The sequence below is a fragment of the Balearica regulorum genome, chromosome 13 (assembly GCF_011004875.1).
Source record: "Balearica regulorum gibbericeps isolate bBalReg1 chromosome 13, bBalReg1.pri, whole genome shotgun sequence".
NCBI classification, from domain to species: domain Eukaryota; kingdom Metazoa; phylum Chordata; class Aves; order Gruiformes; family Gruidae; genus Balearica; species Balearica regulorum.
In genome coordinates, this window is record NC_046196.1 from 10,524,135 (window position 1) to 10,546,655 (window position 22,521).

The 22,521-nt window shown below is 38.0% G+C and overlaps 1 long non-coding RNA gene across 1 annotated transcript; it reads right to left on the reverse strand.

Moving 5' to 3' along the window:
* Positions 1-247: 247 nt before the first annotated feature.
* LOC142603733 (uncharacterized) lies at positions 248-21,906 on the reverse strand. The gene is made up of 3 exons (XR_012837624.1): positions 21,696-21,906; positions 11,560-11,655; positions 248-3,610 (listed from the first exon to the last, which is right to left on the reverse strand). It is a non-coding gene; the product is annotated as an uncharacterized LOC142603733 (long non-coding RNA).
* Positions 21,907-22,521: the final 615 nt, after the last annotated feature.

Here is a 22,521-nt window from a genome sequence, read left to right on the forward strand (position 1 = left end):
CTTTTTTGGCACAGTTTTCTTTGAGGACTGTGAATTTTTTACAGACAAAGTTAGAGAGTAACTGCAGCAGTGAATGAAACATGACTGTTTTCTATCACAATTTAGACTGGGCAAAAAGAACTGCTTTTAAGTTTGTGTCTAGCTGGGTGATACAGAATGTGAAGATCTCTAATTTTAATTTGTACTTTTTGAGATGCTTCGGCAGTATGCATAGCTTTTCTCTGACAGTCTAGTTATCAGACACCACTTATCAACTGCTTTATTTCTGTGTTCTTTTATCTAGTGTTTCACCTCCTTAGAGGGAGTACAACAGGATTAATGAGATAATCTAATCTTTTACAAGGCATTGGAAATGGCAAAGTAATAAGATGTACTAATACTGCCTTTAACCTAATGTACAAAAGATTTTTAAACCTTAATTCTATGATAGGTTTTATTCTTGTATTTAACTCAAAACTCAGTTTCAAGCCAGCAGTTGTCCAGAAAAAGACAGGGAAATGGAACAAATAAAACATAATTTGTTTACAGTGCAGAAGGCATGTTTTCAGTTAAAAACACAACTAGATGCATATGAACTTGTATTAATATGCAGTTGTCAGATAACTACACTGTATTGTTTGCTTTGCTGGGTCAATTATACTTTGGGTTTGCCAGGGGAACAGGGATATAGTCTCAACCAAGGACACAGATGTAAGCATTTGACTTACTTGCTAATAAGGGCTTTTGTATGGTATCCAAGAGTACCTCTGTTTGACTGCTGAACTGAGAAATATCATCCGTGGCTGCTACTTTGAGTTTACTTGCACATCTTTCTGAAAAGAGCAGTGACGACATGCTTTTGACACTTCAAAAATCTCTATTGCTAATGGCTATGTATCCAAGTCACTTGGAATTTTTCTTTACTGTAGCTGTGCCTAAGTATTTGTATTCTGGAAGTGGGGGAGACTCTGCATGGAAAAGTACCAGTTAAAGTTCTGTCCACAGCACACACAGATGCATTTGTCAATGAACAATTTTCATACAGTTTTTCTTGCATATGTTTTCAAAATTGTAACTGAAAATCACTGAGATAGTATAAAACCTAGAATGACTCTGAGCAGAATGCATGCTTTCATTTCAGTGTGAATTTCTCTTACCATCATTTGCATTGACTTCGCCTTTTGAAGAGAAGAGCTGAATTTTCTGCTACCATAAATGTCTGAAATTCTGCTCAAGTCTATAAACCATATTACAGAAGGGCACCTGGCCCTCTTAAAGCAAGGATGACTTCAACAGACTCAATGGCTAATATAGACTATTTTTTGAAATTAACTTCACAGTAAGTTTCCCACGTTTTTGAAAAAGAGATGTTTTTCAACCTTCAGTCTTGAAGACTGATATTGTTTGGGTTTTTTGGATCTATGGATATTTTAAAATGATCTCTTTCTGAATATAATAGTAGTAGTGCTTCTGTACCCTGCTGTAACTATTAACCAAGCTTCCCAGAGAGTTAAAGTCTCAAATAGATTAAGTCTCGCTGTCAGGGAACAAAGACATCATTCCAGATTTTTGCTTTAGGAAACAAGTTGCTTTGCTGATGCCCCACAACTTGGAGCATGTAGGCGAGAGAGCTTGTTTGAAACATCATGCTGAGCATTGTCTGCTTTACAGTAAAAATGTCACAGCTCTTCCAGAAAAGAGGCAATAAATCTACTGTTGTAATCTGGAGGTAAGAGGAGCAGAGATACTGTATTCAGAGATGCTTGTCTTCAAGAAAAAGTAAAAATATTCTGGTTTTGCATCCTTTGCTATGAGTGGATAGGGCTTTTCTTTGTTTCTGGCAAGGGAAAACAAGGAAGGAACCTTAATGAGAACTTGGACCAAAAATGTGTTTCTAGTGCATCTATTTTGATACAAATTCTTTAGACTTTTATAGTTCTGACTATGGAAATACTTTAAACTAGCTAAGTTTACTGTGGTTCCAACTCTTATCTTGTGCATTTAGAAATTTGCTAATCTACACTGCATTCATGTCTGCTGAAAAGTCTGTCTCTGACAGTTTCTGGAAAGGGAGGGCTTTTCTGCTGTAAACTAGGAAGAGGTGCACACACATGACTGTCAGTCTAGAGAATGCCCCCCCCCCAGCTCTGACAGCTGGTGCACATATTACACAGATGACTAGAGTTATTCAGTTCTCGGTAAGCTGCCTACGGACTACTTATCTGCCTCTTCCTTGCCAAATGTTAATTACACAAATGTCTGTCTCTTTGTCAAGTGTATATGTTGGGATTGTGGAGCATTTGACTCAGTGCTAGATGTGTACTTTATCAGTCATCTGGCCTGCTGTCAGTGGAGTTCTCATTTCTACCTAGCACATCAAACTGGGGATGAGAAAAGCCTCCCTAAAGATTGTGCTTGACAATTTGCATGGGATGTAATCAAACAATGGCGCTCACATTTGATACTTTTTTTTTAAAAATCTTGGAAATAAACTGATAACACTTATGTGTAACACAGCATTGCTCTATGGTCTTTATAATTGATAGTTGTTTTGATTCTTCCCTTTTAAAGGCTAAATTACACAGGGATTACAAACATTAATTATGAGTTGTCTGTAGCTTGCATAATGGCATTCACTTTTTTGGCATTATTTCAGGTTGAAATGAAAAGAATTCAGAAATATCTCCCTCTACCTGGTAACCTGCTGTTCCAAGTATTCTTATTGCTTGTCTGACTCAGACTAAGTAACATAATCAAACTTTATGCATTTAAGGTATGTAAATGGTGTTTCCAGTTAAAAACAGACAAGTAAGCCAGTAGAAATAGGAAAAAAAACCCTCAAGGTTCTGACCTGTTGTTGGGGGATCAGTCTCAAGAAATTTTTATTCCATTGGGGTCACAAGTGTAATGTACTCGGAGACTTAGCTTGGGTATTTATAATGCATCAGAAAGTTCTCCACAGCAGGTTATGACTATCATCCTTTAAAGTGAGTAGGTAAGCTGATAAGCCAATAGTAAGATGAGTAGTAGTCTGAACCTGAGTTTGTTTACAAAGGGAATTACAGCACATTAATGGTATGGATTTAGTCTGCTAGCTATTTTGCAGTAGTCCTCTTAAAGTTCTTTAATGAAAAAGGTGCTCAGTGGAACACAGTGCCATTCACTGAACATTATATGTAGCTAGCTATGGCACGGCACTGAAGACTAACCAGCTATGACCCCTTCACTTTGTTTCCAGTCACAGCTTGCTGAAGGAGCTCTGCTGAAGGAGCTCTTTAAGGGGAAGGCATGCTCTCAGCTCAGAGCATCTTTGTGCATGTGGACTGATTTTTTTTTTAAGTGTTTATACACAGGAGGTAGTGCAAAATAGATAATAAATAGTATTGCCTTACCCTGACTTATTTCTAAGGTAGAGAAAGAGAATTTTCTCCCATCCAAAACAGCTTCTTTTACGGTATATTTTTCTGTTGCCAGTATTCTAGTTGACAGTGTAAGTTATGACTCTCTATTAATTTTAGTTGAGCCTGTTTTCTGTTGTTTTCCCAAATAAAGCAGTTCTGGCAGAAACAGTACAACAAGATGTATACTCTTCCATGGGCTGTTCCCTGTAGTCAGACCTGACTGTGGAGACCTGGAAAAGGCAACAAAGAAATCTGCTAAAGTATAGGGATATACATACACAGATATATGCAAATACATTGTATATCAGCTTTTAGAAATAAACCACATTTTTCTCACTTATCCAAAAAGCATAGTAACTTTTCTATCCTTTTGTTTTCTTTCATTCTTCTCAATTTACTGTTTACAGGAAAAGCATTCTGTGGGAGGTTATAGATTCTCTTTCAATATTTGAAATGGTCAAATCCTAAAAGGAGAGGGAGATTATGTACAGAGGGAGAGGAACAATATAGTAGTTGGATTAACATCCATGAATAAATTCATTAGCATGCCTTAGAGGGGGAAAGTCTAAAGGACTGAATTTTTACTTAATGACCAGTGGATATTAACATCAGTGAACAGCTAAAATGAATAGGTATATGAAGCTCTGTATTCAGCTGTAGCAATTGCTGCCCAGGCTTTGAATCTAATCTGGTCAGATTTTCAATCCTTTCAAAGTAATTGTGAAATGAATTGCATTCAGTAGTCTTAAAAAGTATACCTTGAGTATACTCTGCTAAAATAGGACAAGTTGGAATCATCCCACTTTCAGCCTTAAGCAGCCTTAATGCACTAGTATTTAGGCCCGTATTTATTTACAGAAGGAAATAAGGTCCTATTCATAGGCTTCTTGTGAAACTAACTTATTTTAAAATTATCTCAAATATTGGTTATGGACACTTAACATTGATTTTTTTTTTAATTATTGTACTTTTATTACATAGATTAGCTGTTAAGTCATACTGATCAGAAAGGGAACATGAACAAGAAACTTCAACCAAAAAAAAGCATTAAACTGAGATCTGGGCATCTGTGCCAGTTTTTCTGATGATGAACCATGGATATATTTTTACTGTACTTTACCTTCCCACTATTTGTCTGTCCTGAATAATGTATAGGGAGTGCTCTTCATTCTGTGTCTGTATGGTTCCAAGTACAAGGACTAGAGACTTTGTGAACTGCAGGCATTAAAGAATAGTAAACTGTACCAGTAACAAGCATTACAGCTACTAAGTCTGAAGGCAAGTTGAAAGCAAATCTTCAGTCTCATAGAACTGAAGTAGTGCTGGAATGAGACCTCATAAAATGAATAATTTCTGCCACAATTTAAAATTTTTGGAAATCATCAAGTTAGGCAACCAACAGCTTTCAATCATAAAGGAACTACTGTAACTCCATAGGCTGATGTGGGTCTTTGCCAGCTGAATTCATGGCCTCTAGCCTTGGAGATTTTCAAACCTCTCTGGGTAATTTGTTACTTTTCATAACCACCCCTGTTATAAAGAGTATTTTTCTTATGCCTTTCCCTTGTTGCCATTTGTGACTACTACTCTTTGTGCTTGTGTGGTGTGCCTTTGAGAACAGTCTCTTGCTGTCTTCTCTATAAGCCCCACCTTTAGGTAGCAGAAGGCAACACTTAAATTCCCTTTTGGCTTTCTCTTCTCCAGGCTAAACAAACCCCATTCCCTCATCTCTTCTCACATGCTACATGTTCAAGCCCCCTACTGTCCTCGTGGCTCTCCACTGTACTCTTTGGTGGAGAGAGCTGGGAGACCCACAACTGGACACAGTATTCCAGATGTGGCCCCTCTCTTTTAAATTTGTCCTTCCAGAGTATCTACTTGTTCCTGTCTCCTGGTGTTATGTTTTCCTAGGTAAAAGTTGATTTGATAGTCTGGGTTAGTATCTAGTCAGCTGCAAATGAGATTGACATCATGAAAATGGTAATCCTTGTTTGAAAAATCTTACCAGTGATATTAAGATTTATAAGGACTAGAAAACTAAATTACCTTCCAGACTCTGTACTTACTGTGGTAAACCAGGGCTAATCTGGCAAGCATTTCTTAAGCAACAGAACATTCAGTAGCAACACATTTCCTTGAGATTTGGCTCTGACTGCAATAGTAAATATCAGAAATATAATTCACTAGACTGATAGCAATGACTAAATCAGAAGGTGTTGCCAAAATTTTACTATTCTGTTATCCAGTTGTACTGAAGTGATGTGAGGTAAAATAACAAGAGCTCTGCCTACACAGTAGCTTCTAGTGCTGTTTATGGCTGGTAGAATTGTAATAGAGGTAAATTATTACTTTGAAGATGTCCTTATCTAACCATATTTCTTTAATCTGTGCTATGAATAAATAGTGAACAACTTCTATCTGCCAGAGAGTGAATTTGGCATCTGCCGTTAGTACCACATTCTCTTTTTATATATCCTCTTCATGTCATTAAATAAGGAAATACATCAAAGTAGTCTCATAGTTACATTTAACTTCTAGTTAATTCAATTCAAAATTCTTATTTTCAGTTTCATTAAGTATCAAACCATCAGACATCTTAGAACCTCCTAAAAAGTGACAAGTCCTTAGTACCCCAGCAACAATTTGGAAAACCTCATGTGATAGCATAGTCTCCATTTTCTAGATCAGCTGTTTCTCTAGTGAGTACAAATATTCAGTAGAATAAACATATTTCCCTATCTTTAAGAAAGCCACAAGTATTCTGACAGCACCTGAGCTGTGTGCAAAACTGGTCATGTAGGCTAAAGATCATGAAAGTTTCTCCAAGCCTCTGCGCCAAAAATAGCAGACATTTGGTATCTGAAATCAAAGGGTTGCTATAAAAAGATGCCTCTAAGCCTGTGGAGTATCCATGTCATTCGTCAGGAGGGTTTATTTTTGGCATGAACGTTGACACTGCCACTTACAATCAAGGCAGATAGAAAGTTACTGAACCGTGAGCTCCAGGAGCAATGCTGCCCAAAGAGCACTGTGACTCTCACGTGAGGAAAGCCAGGGAATGTTAGTGACTGAGTGCTTTGTATCTTAGAGAAGACATGATAATTATATAACACAGAGCTATGTCATTCTTGGTGAAGTCTTCTAAGATCTGCGTTTCCCAGAACAACTCAAAGGCCCTACATGTGGTGACCCTTTCTGTAGGCCAGAAGGGCAAGATGCTGCATTGTTTATCAGTCAGCAGTGGTTGTTTAAAGTGTCAGAAGACATGTTCATTACCCAAGAGCAGAGTTTGAAGGCTCTCTGCTATCACAGCCTTTTCTGACCCCCATACTTGAACTCTGGTAGTGTTGGGGGTTTTTGATAGTTGAAGTAGAAAGCTGTGTTTCCAAAAAAATTTGTATCTGTCCACTTTTCTGGTCCTCAGTACCATCGTATTTGAGGGTTTTGCAATCTTACTCTTAAGAACTCCTGCAAATATTTTCAGGCAGCAAAGCAAGGCATAGACAAGCCAACTACTTGTTCAAGGTCACAGAAGAAATCTCTCACAGAGCAGGATGTGAAAGCAAGTTCCCTAAGTGTGGCTGTCCTCTGCAGGACTGCCAACTTCTGACAAAGGGTACCCTTTGGAGTAAGACTTTATTCTGACAGATAGGCTGAGTCAATTTATTTTGCTGGACTTCTGGAGTGCAGTTGTATCCAAATGCCGTCTTCTGGCCAGAACGTGCTACAAATGGCAAGATGCCATACCAGTGTGCTGGGGAAGAAGACATAACACTGAGGGAGCAGAGTGCGGGCTGGCAGCTCAGCCAGCTGTTCTTCCTGAGCACTGCTGCCTACTGTAAAGTGCATGCTGTCTGATGGTATGTGCCTGGACAGAAAGTGACTCCTGGTGACCCCTAGTCTCTAATTTGCACAGGTGTAGTAGAAGGGAGGATCTAGGCCTTAGTCCTTTTCCTATTACTTGAAACTAATGAATTATCCAGCTTTGAATTCCAATTTCTCATTGAGGCTGAGAATGTTGGGTAGGCTTCAATGCATAGCAAATGGGCAAAAATCACCTGATGATGTCACAGCAAGTATTTTGCATTGCATGTTATATGTATATATTCTGCTTTCCGGATATAGTTGAATATAATATTTGCTAAATTTCGTAACATAGATTTATACAAATTCTTGGATTCTCAGAGAAATCTGAGTCCCCTCATTCATTTATTGAGGCTATATTCAGCTTTTGCAGATGCTAATAACTAACTTTGCTCCTGCTCTTTTTTTTTTTCTTCCTTCTTTTTTTAAAAGTTTTTTTAAAAAAGACTTTTCCCTAAAATAAGGCTTTCCCTATTTGCTATTCTTTTCTGATCCTCACAAGCACAGCAGATCACATCTTTTTCCATTGGATACACTGACATGTTATTTAATACATCTTTTCAGGATATATAGTTTGGTCTGGCTTGGCAGGAGAATTTGAAAGGCCTCCTGCTATTACATAGACTGCCTAGGAATTCTGCAAAGATCTTCAATGGTTGTTTAAGCTCAATTTCCACCTCACTGTTTCTGGCAACATTTCTACCATGCACAGATACTTTCTACAGGATAGAGACTAAGGAAACGGTAAGAAAAATGTCAAGAAACAAAGTGTCTGTGGGACTTCCCTCTTTCCCACAGATTATTAGAAGTAGAGACATAGCTCTCTGACCAAGGCCTTCTGCAGGGTTCTGTTGCCATTTAGAAGCACAATTTTATTGCTTCTGTTTCTCTGGGTTACATAAAATCCTTTTTAAACATTGAAAATAGTTGCATCCAGTCCTTGCATATATTACTCTGTGTTTGCCTCCAGCCTTGATGGAGTCATCTTTAAAAGCTCTGTTTTCTTCCTTATGAAATAATTAGACTAAAATAAATCTTAGTAGTGTGAATACAACCTGCTTCTAGTGCAAACGTGAAGCAACTCTACCAAAATTAGTGAATTAAATGAATTCAAAATCAATTTAATCAAAGCAAAATTAGACTTTGAATACTGCTGACACCATATTTTCTGTTACAGGTTGGTAATACAGATCTCTTTCTGCACAAACAGTGCAAAATTTAAATAAGTCTAAACCTAATACCATTATTTTTCCCCTGAATTCCTGTAAAACGAAACCCCTGCCAAGTTTCCAGGGAATGTGTTTGATAAGGACTGGGCATCCTTGTGACCTTACTAAATACTCTCCCAGTGTGGGAATAGATCTTACACACTGTGCCCATTAAGAATAGTAACGTTGCTAACTTTATAACAGATAGCTAAAAACAGACTACTTCACACCTTGTGTAAATTATTCCAGTATCTAGTGGATGATGTGCGAAAACTAACATGTGAGACTGGAGGTTTGATTTAAAAATGAAAGGGTATGAGAAGAGAGAGCTCAAATGGTGACTCTTGGGTAATTAAAACTATCTAATCTGGCTCCTTTCTGACTCTAAAGTTACGCATGAAGGTTTACATTGCTACCCAGCCCATTAATGATGAATAATTGGATAGACAACTGAGGAGCTCACATCACCTTCTTTCCATAGTTTGTTGATGGAAAAATAGCACTTCAGAGATTAAAATTAGAGTGCCATGAAAAGTTTAGGTGATATCACTAAACAAAAATACCATAAAAATGCCTTTCCACATTACGTTCGGGTATAGAAATACCCCCCTTTCTCCTCTCCCCTTTATTTTATATTTTTTTTAATATTCTCTTTCCATTTATTTTCTATTTTTAATGGACTGAAACACTGCAGAATAGGTACTGATACCTGGGTGCAGAGGTCTGAATGCTGTGTTAGCAACAGCAACAGCATTATTTGTTTGTTAAGAAACTTTGTTAACTCCATTTCTAAATCAAGCACAAAAGGCAGTTTTGAGGGTCAGCTATTTAACTCTAGTTGTATAAACTCTGCTTTGCAACACATTGAAGACACTTCATAAAATTTTGCAGTTAAGCCCATGTATATTGCTAATTTAATGTATTATTGAAGATAACTTTGCAGATTTTCTCTATAGGTATATTTTATTGTTAGACTGCAGAGTTCACTTCATAATAGGGCTTGGCAATTGTGTAGTAAACTAAAAAATATATTGAAAGAGTACTATTTGTTCTTGGATTTATTAGATAGCCAGCAAACCAGTTAACAGAGCTTAGAGTGAATCTGCTGTCTAAAATAGACTGGGACATTCAATTAATATATCCATTTTTTAAAATTAGTCAAGATTGTGAAGTCTGACAATGCACTGGCATGAAAATGATGGTGGTTTATATTTTTGAATATTCTTGACCCAAAGCTGTGTCTGTATTTGCTGTTTCAGTGAAAACCTGTGATGACTCTGTGATAATAAACTTTGTAATAAAATTATGAATCTGTTTTCAACAAAACTCAGCCAAATTTTCAAAATGGCTATTTTTGAGTCTGACTTTCAGAAATTACTGCTTCACACTTTAGGAGTGATAAGTCATTTGAAAATTCAGAATAAGCTTTGCCAACTGACCTGCTTCAAAGCATAAGAGTACTTTAAGTTTACATGACATAATAGCTGGAGGAAAAGAAATAGATGCAGGTGTTTACAGTGTATTTGCACTGAAAACAGGTATGATCAGCTATATATATATTTTGCTTTTATATCTGCATGGCTCTCCTGCTATGTTGCTTTTCTTGAGGATTTAGAAGCTCTTAAATGTCACTGAAATATTTTATGTCCCAGCTTTATTATATGGTATTCTCAATATGAACATTTAAGAAATTTGTAATATTCGCATAACAAAACAAATTTTCACTGCAAGTTCCTATCCTGTGGCTGAATGGATAGCAAGATACTGTATTTTGTCACAACTTTGAGAGGAAATAGACATGAAAATGTTAGAATTCAGATATTCTCGTCCTAAATCATTCACATGCTAAAACATTCCCTCATATTTTCTAAAATATATACTCTCTCAAACATCAGAAAAATCTCACTTTTCAATCAAGTGAACTATTTACCTTGGTTTTTCAGGGTTTTTTTAATGCAATTACTGTTTTGCTTTTTTAAAAGATACATTTTATCAAGATGATTTGGCAAATAAAGTAAAATTAACTGTAACTACTCTTCATTACTGTACAGTATCTTTCCACATTTACCTCAGCTTTTCTGTAGATAAAACTGCAAGATGCTCATTCTGCTAACAATGGGATTTTTAAAATATTGCTTGATATGCTCTATGCTACGCAGATATAATTTTCAACTAGAGTCTGCAGTGTTCTGGGAATCCTTGCATAATCTGGAATGTGCTATAAATAGAACATGCACTCAATGGAAGGAAAGCGTGACTTATTTTGTAAGTATATGCTTGCCACAGATCCAGCTTCCATCCAAAGTCAAATTGCTCTTGTCAGGGCTGCCAAGTTGTCAGGCAGAGAAAGCTCTTGTAATGTGCAAGGTGACTTTTCAGACTAAAGGGAGCAGGGGAGGAAGGAGGTTTCCCTTCTGCTGAGTAACTGGTTTCAGTCCTTTTATTAGGCTGTTTATATCCAGTTTGAGATACTCTCCCACAAGGAGATCAGATTGACTGTTCAAGAACGTGTGTGACACACTGTCCTGAGTTATAGTCTCTATTAGGTCCTTGTTGGTACCAGGTCTACCACTGAATAGAGATGACCCTTTGCAACACATGAGGACATAGTAAGTGAGCAATTGTACCTTCACCCTATTTCCGTGTGCCATTCACAGCTGCTGATTTGACAGGAGAGGTGGTAGGTCTTCCTCAGGAAGGAGCCATGTGGAGATCGCTTCAACCCTCTTAGCCAACAGTTCCTAAGAGGAGGTGCAGCTCCCAGCAAGGACTCCATTCCTCTCCAAGCTTCTCATCCCAGTCTTGCCAGACCTGGCGGCAGGAACAGGGAGAGGAGGCAACAGCAATGCAAGAACCAGTGTCCAGATTTCTGTCTGTTTGATTGCTAGCTTGTTTACTTTTTATTTTTTATGTGCCAATGTTTGAAGGGCATTTTGGAGGAAGAAGGTGGCTCTTTTTCACTCAGATTTGTGATCTCATCATGTTTTGTGTCTTCCTTAGGTCTGTTCTTTTGAATCTTTCTGAATCCATATGAATGACCTGCTTTTGCTGTCACTATGGAAAGCTCTGGAATACATTGATAATCTATTTTCTGTCTTTCTACTCACTCTGTCTGTGAAAGTTGATTGCTTCTTCTCATTCTCTTCTGTGAATGCTCCTCAATCAGGTCATCTAATAATTGTAAAGTCTTCATTCCCAATAAGCTGAAATGAAAAAATCAGGGTTTTATATATAATTTCTCCAAAACTCCAACGTATCAAATGAACTAATCTTAAAACCTTGCTGAAGTATAAATCAAATTGGAGGATGATGGGAGGTGGACAAACAGAAACTCATTCTTATATTCTGGCTTTCTGAATGTGGCACTGAAACGACTGAATTTTGAAACTAAGAGGAAAAGAAGGTCATTTTGGGTCTCTATCATCCTCACTGAATGAGGTAAAATGGTAATTTGCAGCTAAACCATTACTACAAAGCAGCCCCTCTTGATGACTTAAGAAGTTATGGTGAGATCACCACAGAAGAGGGAATCCTTATGAACTTGAAATTTATATCACAGCTCCAGTGCACACCTTTTCTTTCCTGCCAGGAAAATTTTGTGTGGCTGCACCACTTGTCTTAAGTATTTCTATTTTTAATAGGCCTCTTGAGTTTACTGGCAGTTGGTATTACTGAAAGCAGACCTTATCCTACTGCACCCTACACTTGGGTGCATTTGGGCACGTGTCCAATTCAAGAGGGAATATAAGACCTCTTCTGCAAAACTGCTCAGATGTGAGCTCGACTACAATGGTATTCTGGAACAATGTTATAAGATACATGTAAACTTCAAAAATATGTTTGGAAACAGTTTCCAGACACACGGTGTGTCTGGAATTGGGAGGAATTTTGGTATTCTTCGCAGCTCAGTGTTGTTTTGATGACATGCAAAGAGAATCAGCCATCAATTTCAAATGAGTGCTGTAAAAATCCCACCTCTAGAAAGGAGAGCTTGTATGTAAAGCTACTAGGGAAGAGTCATCAGCATAAGAGAGATATAAAAGTTTGCCTCTTCAGTGAGTATGATTTACAATTTTTAAAAATAAATCAAAGAAATACTTCACTACTTCGAAGGTTTGGAATCCCCAAGAAACATTTGTAGAGCCATTATTAGCACTGGCTAAATGTACTGAGCCCTTTAGTCTGAACTGTCAGCACTATTGTTTAGATCTAGTCTGTTCAAATCAGAAAATCCTAGTGATGTTGTGTTATCCCAATTTGCATGGTCATAAAGTTAGCATAAAATATACCCTCAAACAAGCTATGTTATTGGAATCTCTTATTATTCTTTTCTTACTAATTCTAGTAATTTTCTGCCATTTGCATTAAAAAGAATCAGATGGGGACTCTAGTCTCAGAAACATTTCTTCTTTTTGCTTTTAGTGACTAGGAAGATTATGCTGTTTATTACTCATTGGTATAATACTTTGAATCTGATCCAAAGTAAAAAGGAAGAAAAATGTTAGGTGTATTAAAATGGAATTTGGGGATCCAGTTGAACTTAGAAAAGAGAAACACCTAAATTGCTGAGGGGATCTTTAACATTTTCAGTTCCCTTGGCCTTTCTGAAACCTCGTATATGGGCATAACACTTCATACAGCTGGACTGTCCCGGTTTATCTTATATGATGAGCTCATGCTCTTTCAGAAGTCTCACAGCCCCTTTGAGAGGCAGAAAAAAATATTCCCCACAGTACAAAAAGGGCAGGCTGAGGTACTGAGAAAAGGAATTCACTGGTTATGTGCTGAATATATTTAACAGTAAAACTCAGCTGCCTAGACTTCCTTCTACCTACAAGATATATCTGAAATAAGATTGAAAAGCCTTGTGAGACCCCCTGGCAATACTGCAATATTCAATACTGCATTGAATCACATAAGGAAAAATTACGTTTTGGATTTGTGCTGAAAACAACGTTGATAACACAGGGATTTTTTTGCTTTTGCTGAGCAGCGCTTACACAGAGTCAAGGCCTTTTCTACTTCTCACACCACCCCATCAGCGAGTAGGCTGGGGGTGTACAAGGAGTTGGGAGGGGACACAGCCGGCACAGCTGACCCCAACTGAGCAAAGGGATATTCCATACCGTATAACATCCTGCTCCATATATAACTGGAGAAGTTAGCCAGGAGGTGGGATCACTGCTTGGAAACAGACTGGGCATCAGGGTTGGTATTTTTCCTCTGCAGGTGCTGAGCAATTGCATTTGTGCATCACTTGGTGGTGGTGGTGGTTGTTGTTACTGTTGTTATTATTTTTTTTCTTCCTTTGTTATCCTATTAAACTGTCTTTATCTCAACCCACAAGGTTTTTTTTTTTCATTCTCCTCCCCATCCCACTGGAGAGGGGAAGTGAGTGAGCAGCTGCGTGGTGCTTAGTTATCAGCTGGGGTTAAACTACGACACCACAGTACGCACTGAACTTTTCCCTTCCATCTGTCTTTTGTCAGTGCCTCTGGAAAACCTACAGACAGCAGAAACATCTTACACTCTGGAGGTCACTGTGTCTGGAATTTGTTAGACAAGATGGTAAAAATGCTCTCTTTGAGAACAGTGACTTCAATCACTGGGTGTTCTCAGCCAAGGAAAGAAATGAGGTTATTGATTCTCTCCCAGATTTGCCTTCTGAGAGAAGGAGGAATTAGACAAAGTCTTAGGAGAAGTCCACTGAACTCAGAGAAGTTATAATCACACCAGGTTTGATTCACTGAGAATACAGTCTCCATAATCAAATACCCAATCAATCAATCAAATGCTGAGAACTACTCCCTTTGCATGCTTTCTGTGCTCTCTGCCCACACCCCTGCTTTTTCCTTCTCTTCACAGAAACCCTGTGGTTACTTATTTTCTGTTTATTTACTTAGAGCTCCATGCCAAAGCAGATTCTTACTTTCTGATAGTACAGAAGATTTATGCTTACAGGTTATTGGTATAAACATTGCTAACTTCTGAAATGCAGTCCCAGATTTATTCTGGGAAAGAACTTTCTCTCTCTCCTAAAAGCATGTTTCTTTAACGCTTACAGTAATTTTCTTTATAGCTTAGCTTCTTACAAAAATGAGATTTATACTATCATATTATTAGCAATAACATAGTTGTATCTCCCTGAAGATGTTTTATACCCATGGGATAATTTTAGCCAAATTTGATAAAAAAATATGGAAGTCTAATTCATAATTAAGTTTCAATAAAACTGAAGGCTGTTCAGAAAAGAAAATCTGCACTACTGGCATCACTGGGGGAAGCAGAGGTACAACCTGAGTGTCAGACACTTCCTTTAGCAGAGGACAGTGAGACAATCTATAGGCAAGTCCTGCCTGAGGACGTTTTAGAACACAGAGAGAGACTGTGTAGTACAAAGGTGTAGGTGAGCATTTGTGGAGATAAAGAATACAAATTGATAGAAAGCAGGCCTCTCATTATTTCCAGTGCTCTCAGAAGAACTTGTCTTCCAGCAGCAGGCTTTAGAAGTTTGGAGACCTGCAAAATTGCTGGAATTCTTCCAAAGTGTTATGCTTTGACTCTTAGCAATAAACAAATTTGGTCAAGCAATAAAATCAAAAGCTGCTTTTGAAAATTTGACCCAGAAATTTATCCTTAGTAATTTAGGTTTTACTTCAGCAAGGTGCATACATAACCTGAAGTATATGCTAGCAGTAAACAATTGTTTAAGTACCTTGTTGAATTATATCCAAATACCATAAAAAGGCACACATAATATTCTTCACTACAGAATAATTAATCTCCTGAATTACTATAGTTTTGATTCAAGTAGCTTTGCAGTAATAGTTTTTTAAGATCTTGGTAGAAAACCTGGAGTCTTTATAAATTCATATAAAGCTGTATCTTTGACAGAAGCCAATATCTTGGCTTGACTTAAAGTATTGGAAGTGTGATTCCCAAAATAGCATATGGCTGACAACAGGCTGCTATCTAACTAGAAAACATTCTTTTCCATTTTATCGTGTATATGATTTTTCAAAGAAGGTCAGTCAGTTGCTGTAATCACAAGAGAGATTTCCCTCATGAAGCAGGATTGGGCGCTAGAAGTTCATTAGTCCTAAAAGAGACCAGGGTTAACCAAGGTTATTGAAACTGTCTCCCTTTTTAATGTTGTTATTCCCAGCTTTGGAAGCTTTCATCACATGAGTCTTTTTGTATTTTGCTGAGCATCTTTAGCAATGGTGACAGCAAAGATTGTCTGTGTTCTTTATCAGTTCTGGCTGTGCTCAGATTGTAGTTCACTCAGGTTGTATTTGTAACACCCAAGCCAGAGTGATTTTTTTATTTCACTTGATGAGCCATGATTGCTAGGAAGCTATTGTTTTCTTTAGAATTATTGCTTGGCTAGTATTTAGAAAGAAAGACCAGATCCTTGATTAGTAGCACAGTTTTTCCTCCAGCTGCCTATGCTTAGGCCCATGATCAGATCATAAACAACCATTTTATTTGATTTTTCAGAAAAAAGAATTTTGGGATTAACAGAAATCTCTACTCTACACAAGAAGTCAATGACAAAATCCTATGCATTTTAACAGTCTTGATTGTACGTAGTTTTTTCTCATCAACTGTTCTATTTTGGAGGAGAAGAGTGCATGATATAAAGAGAAATTGCCAGCTTTGACTTCAGGGAAAAACTCTGCCACTTGAGGTTTGATCCATTTATGAGATTATTAGTTCAAGGAGAATCTGTTTCAAGTAAACTCACTCACAACATAAACAAACATGTTGCAGTGTTTTTCTTCTCACCCAAACAAGGAGTTATTGCTTTAAAATGTTTCTACAACTTGCTCTTTTTATCTGTTTAAACTTCACAACAAATTTATGTCCAAGTATCTTCACGCATGGCTCTATGGAGTTTATATACACTTTGTTCCATTATGAAAGGTAATTTATGTTTTGTAAAATCAATATATTGGATAATTCTTATCCATCATCCTGAAATTAGATAAATAAAGATTGTTACTGAAAGATTTTAAATAAAGCCATTAGGAAGAGAATTTGTCTTTAATAGAATATTAAGTGTTAAGGAATGATAGAGGGGTGAAACTTAGTAGTTCATAACACTGAAATCAGGTGCAAAAATTGTCTGGAGGGAGGTTGGAAACAGCTTTCAACGTTCCCTGTGAAAGCACAGAGATAATGCTCATTGACCATGGCAGATCTACGCTATTCTTTCCAGGGTGGCCCAACACCACCATCAAGACCAAACTCACTGACCATGCCAACAATCAGCCCACGAGCACGACTGTCAGGCACCCTCTGAATCACACAGGGACAAGTATGCCCAGCCGTTTAACAAGGCTGGTAGGCTGCCTGGCATGCCTGGGCTGGCTGCCTGCAGCCTGCCTGCCAGCCTGGACCTGCAGTAGTGTGCAGCATTGGGCACTGCAGGCAGCTGCTGCTCAGGAACTGCACCAGACTCAGCACTGCTCTGGAGACAGCCGTTTTGGAGTTGCATAGACACAACCTACAACAGCAAGCAGTTATGGATATATACAGTAGTATCTCAATAAAAAAAATAAATGTGGATACTAATGGGCTTATCATTACTCCAAAATGGAGACTTAGTAGCAGCTTGAGACTAATGCATTCATAGAAAATTGTTCTAGAAAGCCTCAGCTGATCATCAAGTTCATCCCCCTGCAACACAGCAAGAAAACTATACTGTGCCTTTCCTCACCAGTGTCCTTAAAGACTTTCAGCACCAGAGACTAAAATCCTCCTAGGTCAACTGTTCTGGACTGTCATTATTGTCATCAGAAAGCTTTTCTAATGTCTAACCCGAACTTTTTTTTTTCTTCCCCCCATTCACACACACACACACACACACACACACCCCGCCGCCATTTAGTGTTTTGTTTCTTTTCCTGTCCGTTCTGGGCAGGATTTCAGTGCTTTCCCAGTTTTCAATGCTTTAAGCAATACAATCCCTTTTTGATCATTCTTGCATAGAAATTAAAAGATCCCTCATGTAGCCCTCCTCTGAATTTTCTTAATCTTGGGAACAGCTTTCTTGAAGAGTAACCCCCAAAACTGAGGCCCAAAATGTATTCTGGCCAAAGTTGCACCATTGCAAAGTAGAGTGAAAGGTTACTTCAGGTATGTCTTCTAGACTACACTTTCATTTAAACCTCCCAGCATGCTATCTTCCATTTTTTGTGACTGTATTAACAATGTTGACTCAAGTCCAGCTTGTGAGTCGCTGAGACTCCCAGGTTCAGCGTTAGTGTTGCCTTATCATTTATTCTCCATCTTTTATTTTTGCAGTTCACTATTTTTGTTTGGAAGTTAAAAAAAAATAAAAATAGGACTTACTCCTGTTGACCTGCATTTATTTTCAGATTGCTTTCCAAATTTATACTATGCACTTGCAGTCTCTCCCAATTTGTTAGCATTTGCAAATTTAATGAGCACAGTCTCTATTACATCTTCCAAGTCACTACTGAGAACACTGAGCAATACTTGTCAGGGACAGACCGCTACAGAATCCAGCATGGTAAGCACCACTTGGAATCACTGAAGATTGCAATCTCAATATAGTTTCCAAATGGTCCAGGACCCATCCTACAGCAGCTTCACCTAAAGGACACTTCCTTCTGTGTATGTTATATGAGACAATGGCCAAAGCTTTACTGGAGCCAAGATATTTGACTCCTACTGCTTCTCCATTCACAGGGCCAGTTCCTTTTGACAGAAGGAAATTAGGTTGTCTGACAGAATTTGTTTTCAATAAAACTATAATGTCTGTGAATCTTTGGGGTTTCTCATGTGCTTATATATAATGTGTTTGAAAATATTTCGGTATTTTTCCAGGAATTTTAATTAAGAGGTGTGATTTATAATTGCCCAGCTGCTAACTGCTTCACTTTTTCTTAGAATAGGAACTACGTTTCTTTTTTCACTTGGTACCCTTGTGTACCATTTTTCAAAGATAACTATTATGAGTTTTGGAACTGCTTCAGTTACTTCTTTCAATATCATAGGATGACAAAGTTCATCAGGTCCAGTTGATATGAAAACTCCCTAATTTGTATTATTCCTCTTCTAGGTTAGGATCCTATCCCTCCCTCACTGGTCCTAATTATGTTAGGCTCATGCTATTGCAACTGATCTTTTTTTAAAAGGGTGATGAAAAAAGCTAGTAAACACTTCAGTCTTTTCCAGAGCTGCTACTTGTTGATCTGTTCCAAGTAAAGTACTGAGATTTCCCTGAGGTTTTTTTTTACAAGCAGTGTGTGGGTATACTGCCACAGACTGATATGAAGAACAGATCCTATTCCAGGAGATTCTGCCCTGGAAAATGTTTTTACTGCTCAGTTTGGCCGCTGCTGTTCAGATTTCTTACAATGCAGATATACGAAACATTTCATTTTGTCCTACAGAGCCTGAAGCAATAACATTTTGAAAATCTCTTTGGCCCATCCTAACAAAAATCTTTTCTTGAACTGAGAACATCATTCAGTAGGTACCATTTATATAATTTTGAAAAAGTGGCTTTACTTTAAGCCACGTATACTTAATTATATGGTCTTCAAGTTACAGGCAAACATATTTTTTCAGAGAAAATAAGCAAGCAGAAATTAGGAGATTATCTTTACAGAGCTCATGAATTTAATCACAGGATTGCTCACAAGAACACAGATGCTCAAGTAAGAGTCACGTGGAGGATGGAAACATACTCCTCACTAGGTTAATGGCATCTTTAATTGCTGTCCTTACTTACAAACAAAACTGAATCAGTGGAGAGGATTACAATTTAGTTCGGTTTATAGCGTGAACAAATCCTCATCATATTTTAGCTATTTTAAACAAGATAAGCTCCTAGGAGATACATCCTATATCCCCCTATATATTGCAGAACATGAACTGCAATTATATTCTGTTTGGTACAGGGAATGCCTCATTTGGATCTATATCCCTTGACTTTTACAGATATGCAGCATTATGGGTTTAGTACACGAGTGATCAAAGAAACATTAGCTTTGCTCAGACAACCCCCTTCTATCTGACATCTGCCAACCAGTAACAGTAGAAATGGTGGGGTTATAACAACCTGAGACACTCCTTATTTCTACTGAGTCTTATCCAGCTCATTATGAAGTCTTATACAAACATGTGAGCAAGTTATCAAATGATACTACTTTATCAGATATTCCACAAGAGTTTCACCCTGTGTGGAATTATGACTGGCCTTCAAGGTCAGATTCAGTAACAGATCTATTCCTAAAGTTTAGGCACGTGATCTCAGGAGTAGACTTCATAATGCAGTACTACAGGAGAATTTGGAAGAGCAAGCAGAAGGGATCTGGGGAGTCCCAGGCTGAGCAGGAACCTGTGTGCTATTTTCTAGGGAAGTAATGGAGACAAGCTGGATCTTACACTCAGCATTGCAAGCAATTTTATTCTCTGCAGTCAGAGAGGATCTTCTGTCCATTCAGATTCCACAGCTCTGATTCCTCTTCCGAATGATACCACTTCTGCCCGTTCACTCACAGAACAGAGCAGGGCTTCCTTTTTATCTTGAGAGGTTCCTTGAGGAAATGTATTGGTGGTATCTCCTTTTCTGGTAAAGGCAGATACTCAGGAAGGAGGTATGGAAATGTGTGTTATTCACGCTTTTTGCTTAAAATATGTCAGAGTGAAAGAGCTCAAGATTGATTTCCATATTGCTTATGCTACAGAGTTGTTCTATCTTTATACCCCTATCAGAAAAGCAGGGAAAATTGTAACAAAAAGTGTCAGGCATCTCCAGATGGTTAAAAAAATTCAAAATCACTGTTTTGGTGCTGGGTTTCAAATTAAGCCCAAGTTTTATTTTAGGTACCAAAGGCCTGGATCCTCAGAGATTTATCTTCCTAAACCCCATTTGACTTCCGTAGGAGTTCAATGGGAGTTAAGTGCCAAGATACTCTCATAAATCTGGGAAAGTGAAGTCTTTGATTTGCTCTGGCCCTCAGTTTCAAGCAAAAGACACTTGGCATTTTGCAAGATCACTCCTGAAGTGGCAAGGTAGGGACAGAAATATGTGTTTTGTCTTCCCTATTTGATTGCCTATTACACTTTTTCTTCAATTGTATGAGTTACATGTTCTGCAGTTATATGAGAACACCCTGTGACTGGAACTTTATTGTTTCAATGTATCTTGGATTAGCCTAGGTTACTTGTTCCCTTCTGAGTTGTTTATGTGCTGTTCCCTTGTCTTTGCTGTTGGGCAAATGCTAAAAATAAGAATTTGCTTATCTAATTTGTATGGATCTTCACAGTGTATGTGATTTCACTGTCTCCTTTCCCCTCAAGCAGTGGACAGATTTTCCAGACCTTATGACTATGGACTATGCATTCATTGCTGTCATGAGACAGGATTTTTCCTTTCAATACTGACATGTCAAATTAAGACACCTCAAATTTTTCCATAGGGAATAGTTAGAGATTACAGTTTCTGTTTGTTCTGATTGGGCTCTGGACCTACTAACTCTGATCTGATTATATTTATTTCCAATCCTGGAAATCTAATTAATACCTTGTAACATCGTTTACTGTAAGCATGCCTAAAAATGTGCTGATACCTATGAACTGATTTTTTGTTTTTCTTTAGACTAGATGGGTAAGTCATATTTGGTGTCAGATTAATAACTTGTATGACAGAATAAGAGTCAGGGTAAGCTTTCCTTTGTTGTCAGCCCCTATGCTAAAAGCTTTGCTAGAGATGCCATCTTGGAGAAAGATCAGGTTATTCTGCCTTCAAGCCTGTCCTGTCACTGCCCATTCTACCAAAACAGCCCAACAGAAGTTCCTGTTTGTCAAGTGCAGCATTGCTTTTGGAAGAAAGAACTGCAGTACAGCAATCACCAAATGGGCTTTTTCTGTAATGGTTTGGATTTAATCAAAATAGGCATATATTGAAATTATCTCTATCATGAATCAGTAGAAAGTTCTAAAACATAACCTCCGGATGGCAGTTTGAGACACAGAGATGGTTGTTTAAAGTTGTGCAGACACAGTTCTTTATGTACCCTTGCACATACCCAAAACATGCAGCCAGTTTAATTCCTGTTTTAAAAGATCTAATACAAAATATTTTTCACAGCAGGAAGTATGATAGTCAATGCTGGTGTTTACAATACTGAGTATAGGTCTTAGGAACTACCTTATCTGTATATCTTCTCTTATTAACTCAGATAGTAAAAAAAAAGTTACGTACCCTTAGAAGCTTACAGATGGTAGGGAGGATTAAAAATACATTTTCTCTTCTTTCTGTATGTGTCATTCTTTTTTGAGTTGAACTGAGGAAATAATACTGAAAAAAACCCAGAGCAGTAAGTTACGTTGTGACAGTTTGAAACTTCTTTGTGTGCTGGCTCTAGCTGTAGAATCGTTTATCGCTGAGCACACATGGAGTCAGCACACACAGCAAAGCAGAGCACAAAGAGCGATCAGGTGACAGCGCTGGCTTGCAAGGGCCACCAGGCCTGGGATGGACAGGGATGACTGGAAGTTTCGTCAGGGCCAAAGAAGAGAAAGGAATTCCTTGTGAACATAATAAAATCAGCTGGGGGACCAGTCAAAAACAAAAGATACAGGCTACACAAGAGAAATAAATAAACTGTGACATGGAGAAGATAATCAGGGCTGAGGGAAGAAGAGGGAGGATTCTGGAGGACCCTAACCTAAGCCCAAAGAGCATGCAAAAATCAGTGACAGTGCAGGTATTCTGAGCTTTTTTAGAACTGTATTGTTAAGTGACTTAACAAGCATATGTATGGACCTATTTACTTCCATTGATTACATTCTCTCATGGTTGGAAATTTGCCTCTGGAGGGGGAGAACTGACACTGCTTTTGAATAACAAGCTTTTGCTCAGCAAATGCACTAGAGATGTCATGAACGCCTCCACACACACACACGTATCTGGAGCCTACCTGGGTCAAAAGGAATTTAAGAGCACAGGACCTTAACATACAGGGACTCAGTTTAGCACCCAGTTTAGTGACCAGCTGGCAAAACCTTTAGTCTGAGAGTAGATCTTA